The sequence below is a fragment of the Patagioenas fasciata genome, chromosome 8, assembly GCF_037038585.1.
Source record: "Patagioenas fasciata isolate bPatFas1 chromosome 8, bPatFas1.hap1, whole genome shotgun sequence".
In the NCBI taxonomy this organism is placed as follows: domain Eukaryota; kingdom Metazoa; phylum Chordata; class Aves; order Columbiformes; family Columbidae; genus Patagioenas; species Patagioenas fasciata.
In genome coordinates this window covers 1,575,778-1,588,877 of record NC_092527.1, presented here as the reverse complement: position 1 = coordinate 1,588,877, position 13,100 = coordinate 1,575,778, and positions in this window count along the sequence as shown.

The following is a 13,100-nucleotide window of genomic DNA, read 5'->3' as shown; positions in this document are numbered from 1 at the left end:
AAAGGTTCTATGTCAGCTGGGTGTGGCAGCCGAGCGCCCGCTAGGGGAGGGGGAGCCTGTCAGCCCCGGGCCTGTCACTGCCTGCTGTCCCCCCTGTCACCAGCGAGGCCTCTGAAAAGTTTCCAAAACATCCCCAGACTTGGCTCCAAAGTGGCCAAAAGTCTCCAAGAGACAAGTCGGGAAGAAGGATATGGAACAGAGGGAGACAGGCACGGGAGCAGGCCAAAGGCAGGTAAGAGGAAAAACTAGTGCGGGGCTGCAGGACTGAAACGGAGGAATTGAAAGACGAAAGCCAGGAAGCAGGAGAGTTTGAGAAAAGGAGAGAGGAAAGAAGAGACATGCAGCCAGACGAGGGCTTAGTGAGAGAGGCTGGGACAGAGAACAGGATGAGAAGGAAATAAGGCAAGGCTAGGCCAAAGGACGTTTCTTTGATTTATATTTTCTACCACATTCATCTGGAGATGAGGAGGAAAGCCATCAGACCTTATGGATTAGGCCCAAACAAAAGCCCCGGCTACTTGAGACACTTAGACTAAGCCTAAACCACAAAGATCTCTCCATAAAGATGGTTTTTATACTGTACTTCCACAATCTTCTGGCAGTACAGAAGAACAAGCGGCAGATGTACTTAGGCTGAGTCATGGTGGTTTGGTGCAGAGACCATGCATATCATGGGAATAGTTCAGCATTTCTGCTCTGGTTTTCAGTGTATTACACCAAAACACCCACCTGATGACATCATTTCAAGAGCAAAAGCAGCAATTTGCAGAATTCAGCTTCTTTGGGGAACTGAGCAATTGCTGAGCTGACACCACGTCCTGCTGGGTCCCTGTCACCTGCAGAGTGCCCGCATCCTCACCACGGTAGCGGGCATTGTGACAAAGGTTCTATGTCAGCTGGGTGTGGCAGCCGAGCGCCCGCTAGGGGAGGGGGAGCCTGTCAGCCCCGGGCCTGTCACTGCCTGCTGTCCCCCCTGTCACCAGCGAGGCCTCTGAAAAGTTTCCAAAACATCCCCAGACTTGGCTCCAAAGTGGCCAAAAGTCTCGAAGAGACAAGTCGGGAAGAAGGATATGGAACAGAGGGAGACAGGCATGGGAGCAGGCCAAAGGCAGGTAAGAGGAAAAACTAGTGCGGGGCTGCAGGACTGAAACGGAGGAATTGAAAGACGAAAGCCAGGAAGCAGGAGAGTTTGAGAAAAGGAGAGAGGAAAGAAGAGACATGCAGCCAGACGAGGGCTTAGTGAGAGAGGCTGAGACAGAGAACAGGATGAGAAGGAAATAAGGCAAGGCAAGGCAAGGCTAGGCCAAAGGACGTTTCTTTGATTTATATTTTCTACCACATTCATCTGGAGATGAGGAGGAAAGCCATCAGACCTTATGGATTAGGCCCAAACAAAAGCCCCGGCTACTTGAGACACTTAGACTAAGCCTAAACCACAAAGATCTCTCCATAAAGATGGTTTTTATATTGTACTTCCACAATCTTCTGGCAGTACAGAAGAACAAGCGGCAGATGTACTTAGGCTGAGTCATGGTGGTTTGGTGCAGAGACCATGCATATCATGGGAATAGTTCAGCATTTCTGCTCTGGTTTTCAGTGTATTACACCAAAACACCCACCTGATGTCATCATTTCAAGAGCAAAAGCAGCAATTTGCAGAATTCAGCTTCTTTGGGGAACTGAGCAATTGCTGAGCTGACACCAAGTCCTGCTGGGTCCCTGTCACCTGCAGAGTGCCCGCATCCTCACCACGGTAGCGGGCATTGTGACAAAGGTTCTATGTCAGCTGGGTGTGGCAGCCGAGCGCCCGCTAGGGGAGGGGGAGCCTGTCAGCCCCGGGCCTGTCACTGCCTGCTGTCCCCCCTGTCACCAGCGAGGCCTCTGAAAAGTTTCCAAAACATCCCCAGGCTTGGCTCCAAAGTGGCCAAAAGTCTCCAAGAGACAAGTCGGGAAGAAGGATATGAAACAGAGGGAGACAGGCACGGGAGCAGGCCAAAGGGAGGTAAGAGGAAAAACTAGTGCGGGGCTGCAGGACTGAAACAGAGGAATTGAAAGACGAAAGCCAGGAAGCAGGAGAGTTTGAGAAAAGGAGAGAGGAAAGAAGAGACATGCAGCCAGACGAGGGCTTAGTGAGAGAGGCTGGGACAGAGAACAGGATGAGAAGGAAATAAGGCAAGGCTAGGCCAAAGGACGTTTCTTTGATTTATATTTTCTACCACATTCATCTGGAGATGAGGAGGAAAGCCATCAGACCTTATGGATTAGGCCCAAACAAAAGCCCCGGCTACTTGAGACACTTAGACTAAGCCTAAACCACAAAGATCTCTCCATAAAGATGGTTTTTATACTGTACTTCCACAATCTTCTGGCAGTACAGAAGAACAAGCGGCAGATGTACTTAGGCTGAGTCATGGTGGTTTGGTGCAGAGACCATGCATATCATGGGAATAGTTCAGCATTTCTGCTCTGGTTTTCAGTGTATTACACCAAAACACCCACCTGATGACATCATTTCAAGAGCAAAAGCAGCAATTTGCAGAATTCAGCTTCTTTGGGGAACTGAGCAATTGCTGAGCTGACACCACGTCCTGCTGGGTCCCTGTCACCTGCAGAGTGCCCGCATCCTCACCACGGTAGCGGGCATTGTGACAAAGGTTCTATGTCAGCTGGGTGTGGCAGCCAAGCGCCCGCTAGGGGAGGGGGAGCCTGTCAGCCCCGGGCCTGTCACTGCCTGCTGTCCCCCCTGTCACCAGCGAGGCCTCTGAAAAGTTTCCAAAACATGCCCAGACTTGGCTCCAAAGTGGCCAAAAGTCTCCAAGAGACAAGTCGGGAAGAAGGATATGGAACAGAGGGAGACAGGCACGGGAGCAGGCCAAAGGGAGGTAAGAGGAAAAACTAGTGCGGGGCTGCAGGACTGAAACGGAGGAATTGAAAGACGAAAGCCAGGAAGCAGGAGAGTTTGAGAAAAGGAGAGAGGAAAGAAGAGACATGCAGCCAGACGAGGGCTTAGTGAGAGAGGCTGGGACAGAGAACAGGATGAGAAGGAAATAAGGCAAGGCTAGGCCAAAGGACGTTTCTTTGATTTATATTTTCTACCACATTCATCTGGAGATGAGGAGGAAAGCCATCAGACCTTATGGATTAGGCCCAAACAAAAGCCCCGGCTACTTGAGACACTTAGACTAAGCCTAAACCACAAAGATCTCTCCATAAAGATGGTTTTTATACTGTACTTCCACAATCTTCTGGCAGTACAGAAGAACAAGCGGCAGATGTACTTAGGCTGAGTCATGGTGGTTTGGTGCAGAGACCATGCATATCATGGGAATAGTTCAGCATTTCTGCTCTGGTTTTCAGTGTATTACACCAAAACACCCACCTGATGACATCATTTCAAGAGCAAAAGCAGCAATTTGCAGAATTCAGCTTCTTTGGGGAACTGAGCAATTGCTGAGCTGACACCACGTCCTGCTGGGTCCCTGTCACCTGCAGAGTGCCCGCATCCTCACCACGGTAGCGGGCATTGTGACAAAGGTTCTATGTCAGCTGGGTGTGGCAGCCGAGCGCCCGCTAGGGGAGGGGGAGCCTGTCAGCCCCGGGCCTGTCACTGCCTGCTGTCCCCCCTGTCACCAGCGAGGCCTCTGAAAAGTTTCCAAAACATCCCCAGACTTGGCTCCAAAGTGGCCAAAAGTCTCCAAGAGACAAGTCGGGAAGAAGGATATGGAACAGAGGGAGACAGGCACGGGAGCAGGCCAAAGGGAGGTAAGAGGAAAAACTAGTGCGGGGCTGCAGGACTGAAACGGAGGAATTGAAAGACGAAAGCCAGGAAGCAGGAGAGTTTGAGAAAAGGAGAGAGGAAAGAAGAGACATGCAGCCAGACGAGGGCTTAGTGAGAGAGGCTGGGACAGAGAACAGGATGAGAAGGAAATAAGGCAAGGCTAGGCCAAAGGACGTTTCTTTGATTTATATTTTCTACCACATTCATCTGGAGATGAGGAGGAAAGCCATCAGACCTTATGGATTAGGCCCAAACAAAAGCCCCGGCTACTTGAGACACTTAGACTAAGCCTAAACCACAAAGATCTCTCCATAAAGATGGTTTTTATACTGTACTTCCACAATCTTCTGGCAGTACAGAAGAACAAGCGGCAGATGTACTTAGGCTGAGTCATGGTGGTTTGGTGCAGAGACCATGCATATCATGGGAATAGTTCAGCATTTCTGCTCTGGTTTTCAGTGTATTACACCAAAACACCCACCTGATGACATCATTTCAAGAGCAAAAGCAGCAATTTGCAGAATTCAGCTTCTTTGGGGAACTGAGCAATTGCTGAGCTGACACCACGTCCTGCTGGGTCCCTGTCACCTGCAGAGTGCCCGCATCCTCACCACGGTAGCGGGCATTGTGACAAAGGTTCTATGTCAGCTGGGTGTGGCAGCCGAGCGCCCGCTAGGGGAGGGGGAGCCTGTCAGCCCCGGGCCTGTCACTGCCTGCTGTCCCCCCTGTCACCAGCGAGGCCTCTGAAAAGTTTCCAAAACATCCCCAGACTTGGCTCCAAAGTGGCCAAAAGTCTCGAAGAGACAAGTCGGGAAGAAGGATATGGAACAGAGGGAGACAGGCATGGGAGCAGGCCAAAGGCAGGTAAGAGGAAAAACTAGTGCGGGGCTGCAGGACTGAAACGGAGGAATTGAAAGACGAAAGCCAGGAAGCAGGAGAGTTTGAGAAAAGGAGAGAGGAAAGAAGAGACATGCAGCCAGACGAGGGCTTAGTGAGAGAGGCTGAGACAGAGAACAGGATGAGAAGGAAATAAGGCAAGGCAAGGCAAGGCTAGGCCAAAGGACGTTTCTTTGATTTATATTTTCTACCACATTCATCTGGAGATGAGGAGGAAAGCCATCAGACCTTATGGATTAGGCCCAAACAAAAGCCCCGGCTACTTGAGACACTTAGACTAAGCCTAAACCACAAAGATCTCTCCATAAAGATGGTTTTTATATTGTACTTCCACAATCTTCTGGCAGTACAGAAGAACAAGCGGCAGATGTACTTAGGCTGAGTCATGGTGGTTTGGTGCAGAGACCATGCATATCATGGGAATAGTTCAGCATTTCTGCTCTGGTTTTCAGTGTATTACACCAAAACACCCACCTGATGTCATCATTTCAAGAGCAAAAGCAGCAATTTGCAGAATTCAGCTTCTTTGGGGAACTGAGCAATTGCTGAGCTGACACCAAGTCCTGCTGGGTCCCTGTCACCTGCAGAGTGCCCGCATCCTCACCACGGTAGCGGGCATTGTGACAAAGGTTCTATGTCAGCTGGGTGTGGCAGCCGAGCGCCCGCTAGGGGAGGGGGAGCCTGTCAGCCCCGGGCCTGTCACTGCCTGCTGTCCCCCCTGTCACCAGCGAGGCCTCTGAAAAGTTTCCAAAACATCCCCAGGCTTGGCTCCAAAGTGGCCAAAAGTCTCCAAGAGACAAGTCGGGAAGAAGGATATGAAACAGAGGGAGACAGGCACGGGAGCAGGCCAAAGGGAGGTAAGAGGAAAAACTAGTGCGGGGCTGCAGGACTGAAACGGAGGAATTGAAAGACGAAAGCCAGGAAGCAGGAGAGTTTGAGAAAAGGAGAGAGGAAAGAAGAGACATGCAGCCAGACGAGGGCTTAGTGAGAGAGGCTGGGACAGAGAACAGGATGAGAAGGAAATAAGGCAAGGCTAGGCCAAAGGACGTTTCTTTGATTTATATTTTCTACCACATTCATCTGGAGATGAGGAGGAAAGCCATCAGACCTTATGGATTAGGCCCAAACAAAAGCCCCGGCTACTTGAGACACTTAGACTAAGCCTAAACCACAAAGATCTCTCCATAAAGATGGTTTTTATACTGTACTTCCACAATCTTCTGGCAGTACAGAAGAACAAGCGGCAGATGTACTTAGGCTGAGTCATGGTGGTTTGGTGCAGAGACCATGCATATCATGGGAATAGTTCAGCATTTCTGCTCTGGTTTTCAGTGTATTACACCAAAACACCCACCTGATGACATCATTTCAAGAGCAAAAGCAGCAATTTGCAGAATTCAGCTTCTTTGGGGAACTGAGCAATTGCTGAGCTGACACCACGTCCTGCTGGGTCCCTGTCACCTGCAGAGTGCCCGCATCCTCACCACGGTAGCGGGCATTGTGACAAAGGTTCTATGTCAGCTGGGTGTGGCAGCCGAGCGCCCGCTAGGGGAGGGGGAGCCTGTCAGCCCCGGGCCTGTCACTGCCTGCTGTCCCCCCTGTCACCAGCGAGGCCTCTGAAAAGTTTCCAAAACATGCCCAGACTTGGCTCCAAAGTGGCCAAAAGTCTCCAAGAGACAAGTCGGGAAGAAGGATATGGAACAGAGGGAGACAGGCACGGGAGCAGGCCAAAGGGAGGTAAGAGGAAAAACTAGTGCGGGGCTGCAGGACTGAAACGGAGGAATTGAAAGACGAAAGCCAGGAAGCAGGAGAGTTTGAGAAAAGGAGAGAGGAAAGAAGAGACATGCAGCCAGACGAGGGCTTAGTGAGAGAGGCTGGGACAGAGAACAGGATGAGAAGGAAATAAGGCAAGGCTAGGCCAAAGGACGTTTCTTTGATTTATATTTTCTACCACATTCATCTGGAGATGAGGAGGAAAGCCATCAGACCTTATGGATTAGGCCCAAACAAAAGCCCCGGCTACTTGAGACACTTAGACTAAGCCTAAACCACAAAGATCTCTCCATAAAGATGGTTTTTATACTGTACTTCCACAATCTTCTGGCAGTACAGAAGAACAAGCGGCAGATGTACTTAGGCTGAGTCATGGTGGTTTGGTGCAGAGACCATGCATATCATGGGAATAGTTCAGCATTTCTGCTCTGGTTTTCAGTGTATTACACCAAAACACCCACCTGATGACATCATTTCAAGAGCAAAAGCAGCAATTTGCAGAATTCAGCTTCTTTGGGGAACTGAGCAATTGCTGAGCTGACACCACGTCCTGCTGGGTCCCTGTCACCTGCAGAGTGCCCGCATCCTCACCACGGTAGCGGGCATTGTGACAAAGGTTCTATGTCAGCTGGGTGTGGCAGCCGAGCGCCCGCTAGGGGAGGGGGAGCCTGTCAGCCCCGGGCCTGTCACTGCCTGCTGTCCCCCCTGTCACCAGCGAGGCCTCTGAAAAGTTTCCAAAACATCCCCAGACTTGGCTCCAAAGTGGCCAAAAGTCTCCAAGAGACAAGTCGGGAAGAAGGATATGGAACAGAGGGAGACAGGCACGGGAGCAGGCCAAAGGGAGGTAAGAGGAAAAACTAGTGCGGGGCTGCAGGACTGAAACGGAGGAATTGAAAGACGAAAGCCAGGAAGCAGGAGAGTTTGAGAAAAGGAGAGAGGAAAGAAGAGACATGCAGCCAGACGAGGGCTTAGTGAGAGAGGCTGGGACAGAGAACAGGATGAGAAGGAAATAAGGCAAGGCTAGGCCAAAGGACGTTTCTTTGATTTATATTTTCTACCACATTCATCTGGAGATGAGGAGGAAAGCCATCAGACCTTATGGATTAGGCCCAAACAAAAGCCCCGGCTACTTGAGACACTTAGACTAAGCCTAAACCACAAAGATCTCTCCATAAAGATGGTTTTTATACTGTACTTCCACAATCTTCTGGCAGTACAGAAGAACAAGCGGCAGATGTACTTAGGCTGAGTCATGGTGGTTTGGTGCAGAGACCATGCATATCATGGGAATAGTTCAGCATTTCTGCTCTGGTTTTCAGTGTATTACACCAAAACACCCACCTGATGACATCATTTCAAGAGCAAAAGCAGCAATTTGCAGAATTCAGCTTCTTTGGGGAACTGAGCAATTGCTGAGCTGACACCACGTCCTGCTGGGTCCCTGTCACCTGCAGAGTGCCCGCATCCTCACCACGGTAGCGGGCATTGTGACAAAGGTTCTATGTCAGCTGGGTGTGGCAGCCGAGCGCCCGCTAGGGGAGGGGGAGCCTGTCAGCCCCGGGCCTGTCACTGCCTGCTGTCCCCCCTGTCACCAGCGAGGCCTCTGAAAAGTTTCCAAAACATGCCCAGACTTGGCTCCAAAGTGGCCAAAAGTCTCCAAGAGACAAGTCGGGAAGAAGGATATGGAACAGAGGGAGACAGGCACGGGAGCAGGCCAAAGGGAGGTAAGAGGAAAAACTAGTGCGGGGCTGCAGGACTGAAACGGAGGAATTGAAAGACGAAAGCCAGGAAGCAGGAGAGTTTGAGAAAAGGAGAGAGGAAAGAAGAGACATGCAGCCAGACGAGGGCTTAGTGAGAGAGGCTGGGACAGAGAACAGGATGAGAAGGAAATAAGGCAAGGGTAGGCCAAAGGACGTTTCTTTCATTTATATTTTCTACCACATTCATCTGGAGATGAGGAGGAAAGCCATCAGACCTTATGGATTAGGCCCAAACAAAAGCCCCGGCTACTTGAGACACTTAGACTAAGCCTAAACCACAAAGATCTCTCCATAAAGATGGTTTTTATACTGTACTTCCACAATCTTCTGGCAGTACAGAAGAACAAGCGGCAGATGTACTTAGGCTGAGTCATGGTTATTTGGTGCAGAGACCATGCATATCATGGGAATAGTTCAGCATTTCTGCTCTGGTTTTCAGTGTATTACACCAAAACACCCACCTGACGACATCATTTCAAGAGCAAAAGCAGCAATTTGCAGAATTCAGCTTCTTTGGGGAACTGAGCAATTGCTGAGCTGACACCACGTCCTGCTGGGTCCCTGTCACCTGCAGAGTGCCCGCATCCTCACCACGGTAGCGGGCATTGTGACAAAGGTTCTATGTCAGCTGGGTGTGGCAGCCGAGCGCCCGCTAGGGGAGGGGGAGCCTGTCAGCCCCGGGCCTGTCACTGCCTGCTGTCCCCCCTGTCACCAGCGAGGCCTCTGAAAAGTTTCCAAAACATCCCCAGGCTTGGCTCCAAAGTGGCCAAAAGTCTCCAAGAGACAAGTCGGGAAGAAGGATATGAAACAGAGGGAGACAGGCACGGGAGCAGGCCAAAGGGAGGTAAGAGGAAAAACTAGTGCGGGGCTGCAGGACTGAAACAGAGGAATTGAAAGACGAAAGCCAGGAAGCAGGAGAGTTTGAGAAAAGGAGAGAGGAAAGAAGAGACATGCAGCCAGACGAGGGCTTAGTGAGAGAGGCTGGGACAGAGAACAGGATGAGAAGGAAATAAGGCAAGGCTAGGCCAAAGGACGTTTCTTTCATTTATATTTTCTACCACATTCATCTGGAGATGAGGAGGAAAGCCATCAGACCTTATGGATTAGGCCCAAACAAAAGCCCCGGCTACTTGAGACACTTAGACTAAGCCTAAACCACAAAGATCTCTCCATAAAGATGGTTTTTATACTGTACTTCCACAATCTTCTGGCAGTACAGAAGAACAAGCGGCAGATGTACTTAGGCTGAGTCATGGTGGTTTGGTGCAGAGACCATGCATATCATGGGAATAGTTCAGCATTTCTGCTCTGGTTTTCAGTGTATTACACCAAAACACCCACCTGATGACATCATTTCAAGAGCAAAAGCAGCAATTTGCAGAATTCAGCTTCTTTGGGGAACTGAGCAATTGCTGAGCTGACACCACGTCCTGCTGGGTCCCTGTCACCTGCAGAGTGCCCGCATCCTCACCACGGTAGCGGGCATTGTGACAAAGGTTCTATGTCAGCTGGGTGTGGCAGCCGAGCGCCCGCTAGGGGAGGGGGAGCCTGTCAGCCCCGGGCCTGTCACTGCCTGCTGTCCCCCCTGTCACCAGCGAGGCCTCTGAAAAGTTTCCAAAACATCCCCAGACTTGGCTCCAAAGTGGCCAAAAGTCTCCAAGAGACAAGTCGGGAAGAAGGATATGGAACAGAGGGAGACAGGCATGGGAGCAGGCCAAAGGGAGGTAAGAGGAAAAACTAGTGCGGGGCTGCAGGACTGAAACGGAGGAATTGAAAGACGAAAGCCAGGAAGCAGGAGAGTTTGAGAAAAGGAGAGAGGAAAGAAGAGACATGCAGCCAGACGAGGGCTTAGTGAGAGAGGCTGGGACAGAGAACAGGATGAGAAGGAAATAAGGCAAGGCTAGGCCAAAGGACGTTTCTTTGATTTATATTTTCTACCACATTCATCTGGAGATGAGGAGGAAAGCCATCAGACCTTATGGATTAGGCCCAAACAAAAGCCCCGGCTACTTGAGACACTTAGACTAAGCCTAAACCACAAAGATCTCTCCATAAAGATGGTTTTTATACTGTACTTCCACAATCTTCTGGCAGTACAGAAGAACAAGCGGCAGATGTACTTAGGCTGAGTCATGGTGGTTTGGTGCAGAGACCATGCATATCATGGGAATAGTTCAGCATTTCTGCTCTGGTTTTCAGTGTATTACACCAAAACACCCACCTGATGACATCATTTCAAGAGCAAAAGCAGCAATTTGCAGAATTCAGCTTCTTTGGGGAACTGAGCAATTGCTGAGCTGACACCACGTTCTGCTGGGTCCCTGTCACCTGCAGAGTGCCCGCATCCTCACCACGGTAGCGGGCATTGTGACAAAGGTTCTATGTCAGCTGGGTGTGGCAGCCGAGCGCCCGCTAGGGGAGGGGGAGCCTGTCAGCCCCGGGCCTGTCACTGCCTGCTGTCCCCCCTGTCACCAGCGAGGCCTCTGAAAAGTTTCCAAAACATCCCCAGACTTGGCTCCAAAGTGGCCAAAAATCTCCAAGAGCCAAGTCGGGAAGAAGGATATGGAACAGAGGGAGACAAGCATGGGAGCAGGCCAAAGGCAGGTAAGAGGAAAAACTAGTGCGGGGCTGCAGGACTGAAATGGAGGAATTGAAAGACGAAAGCCAGGAAGCAGGAGAGTTTGAGAAAAGGAGAGAGGAAAGAAGAGACATGCAGCCAGACGAGGGCTTAGTGAGAGAGGCTGGGACAGAGAACAGGATGAGAAGGAAATAAGGCAAGGCTAGGCCAAAGGACGTTTCTTTGATTTATATTTTCTACCACATTCATCTGGAGATGAGGAGGAAAGCCATCAGACCTTATGGATTAGGCCCAAACAAAAGCCCCGGCTACTTGAGACACTTAGACTAAGCCTAAACCACAAAGATCTCTCCATAAAGATGGTTTTTATACTGTACTTCCAAAATCTTCTGGCAGTACAGAAGAACAAGCGGCAGATGTACTTAGGCTGAGTCATGGTGGTTTGGTGCAGAGACCATGCATATCATGGGAATAGTTCAGCATTTCTGCTCTGGTTTTCAGTGTATTACACCAAAACACCCACCTGATGACATCATTTCAAGAGCAAAAGCAGCAATTTGCAGAATTCAGCTTCTTTGGGGAACTGAGCAATTGCTGAGCTGACACCACGTCCTGCTGGGTCCCTGTCACCTGCAGAGTGCCCGCATCCTCACCACGGTAGCGGGCATTGTGACAAAGGTTCTATGTCAGCTGGGTGTGGCAGCCGAGCGCCCGCTAGGGGAGGGGGAGCCTGTCAGCCCCGGGCCTGTCACTGCCTGCTGTCCCCCCTGTCACCAGCGAGGCCTCTGAAAAGTTTCCAAAACATGCCCAGACTTGGCTCCAAAGTGGCCAAAAGTCTCCAAGAGACAAGTCGGGAAGAAGGATATGGAACAGAGGGAGACAGGCACGGGAGCAGGCCAAAGGGAGGTAAGAGGAAAAACTAGTGCGGGGCTGCAGGACTGAAACGGAGGAATTGAAAGACGAAAGCCAGGAAGCAGGAGAGTTTGAGAAAAGGAGAGAGGAAAGAAGAGACATGCAGCCAGACGAGGGCTTAGTGAGAGAGGCTGGGACAGAGAACAGGATGAGAAGGAAATAAGGCAAGGCTAGGCCAAAGGACGTTTCTTTGATTTATATTTTCTACCACATTCATCTGGAGATGAGGAGGAAAGCCATCAGACCTTATGGATTAGGCCCAAACAAAAGCCCCGGCTACTTGAGACACTTAGACTAAGCCTAAACCACAAAGATCTCTCCAAAAAGATGGTTTTTATACTGTACTTCCACAATCTTCTGGCAGTACAGAAGAACAAGCGGCAGATGTACTTAGGCTGAGTCATGGTGGTTTGGTGCAGAGACCATGCATATCATGGGAATAGTTCAGCATTTCTGCTCTGGTTTTCAGTGTATTACACCAAAACACCCACCTGATGACATCATTTCAAGAGCAAAAGCAGCAATTTGCAGAATTCAGCTTCTTTGGGGAACTGAGCAATTGCTGAGCTGACACCACGTCCTGCTGGGTCCCTGTCACCTGCAGAGTGCCCGCATCCTCACCACGGTAGCGGGCATTGTGACAAAGGTTCTATGTCAGCTGGGTGTGGCAGCCGAGCGCCCGCTAGGGGAGGGGGAGCCTGTCAGCCCCGGGCCTGTCACTGCCTGCTGTCCCCCCTGTCACCAGCGAGGCCTCTGAAAAGTTTCCAAAACATCCCCAGACTTGGCTCCAAAGTGGCCAAAAGTCTCCAAGAGACAAGTCGGGAAGAAGGATATGAAACAGAGGGAGACAGGCATGGGAGCAGGCCAAAGGGAGGTAAGAGGAAAAACTAGTGCGGGGCTGCAGGACTGAAACAGAGGAATTGAAAGACGAAAGCCAGGAAGCAGGAGAGTTTGAGAAAAGGAGAGAGGAAAGAAGAGACATGCAGCCAGACGAGGGCTTAGTGAGAGAGGCTGGGACAGAGAACAGGATGAGAAGGAAATAAGGCAAGGCTAGGCCAAAGGACGTTTCTTTCATTTATATTTTCTACCACATTCATCTGGAGATGAGGAGGAAAGCCATCAGACCTTATGGATTAGGCCCAAACAATAGCCCCGGCTACTTGAGACACTTAGACTAAGCCTAAACCACAAAGATCTCTCCATAAAGATGGTTTTTATACTGTACTTCCACAATCTTCTGGCAGTACAGAAGAACAAGCGGCAGATGTACTTAGGCTGAGTCATGGTGGTTTGGTGCAGAGACCATGCATATCATGGGAATAGTTCAGCATTTCTGCTCTGGTTTTCAGTGTATTACACCAAAACACCCACCTGATGACATCATTTCAAGAGCAAAAGCAGC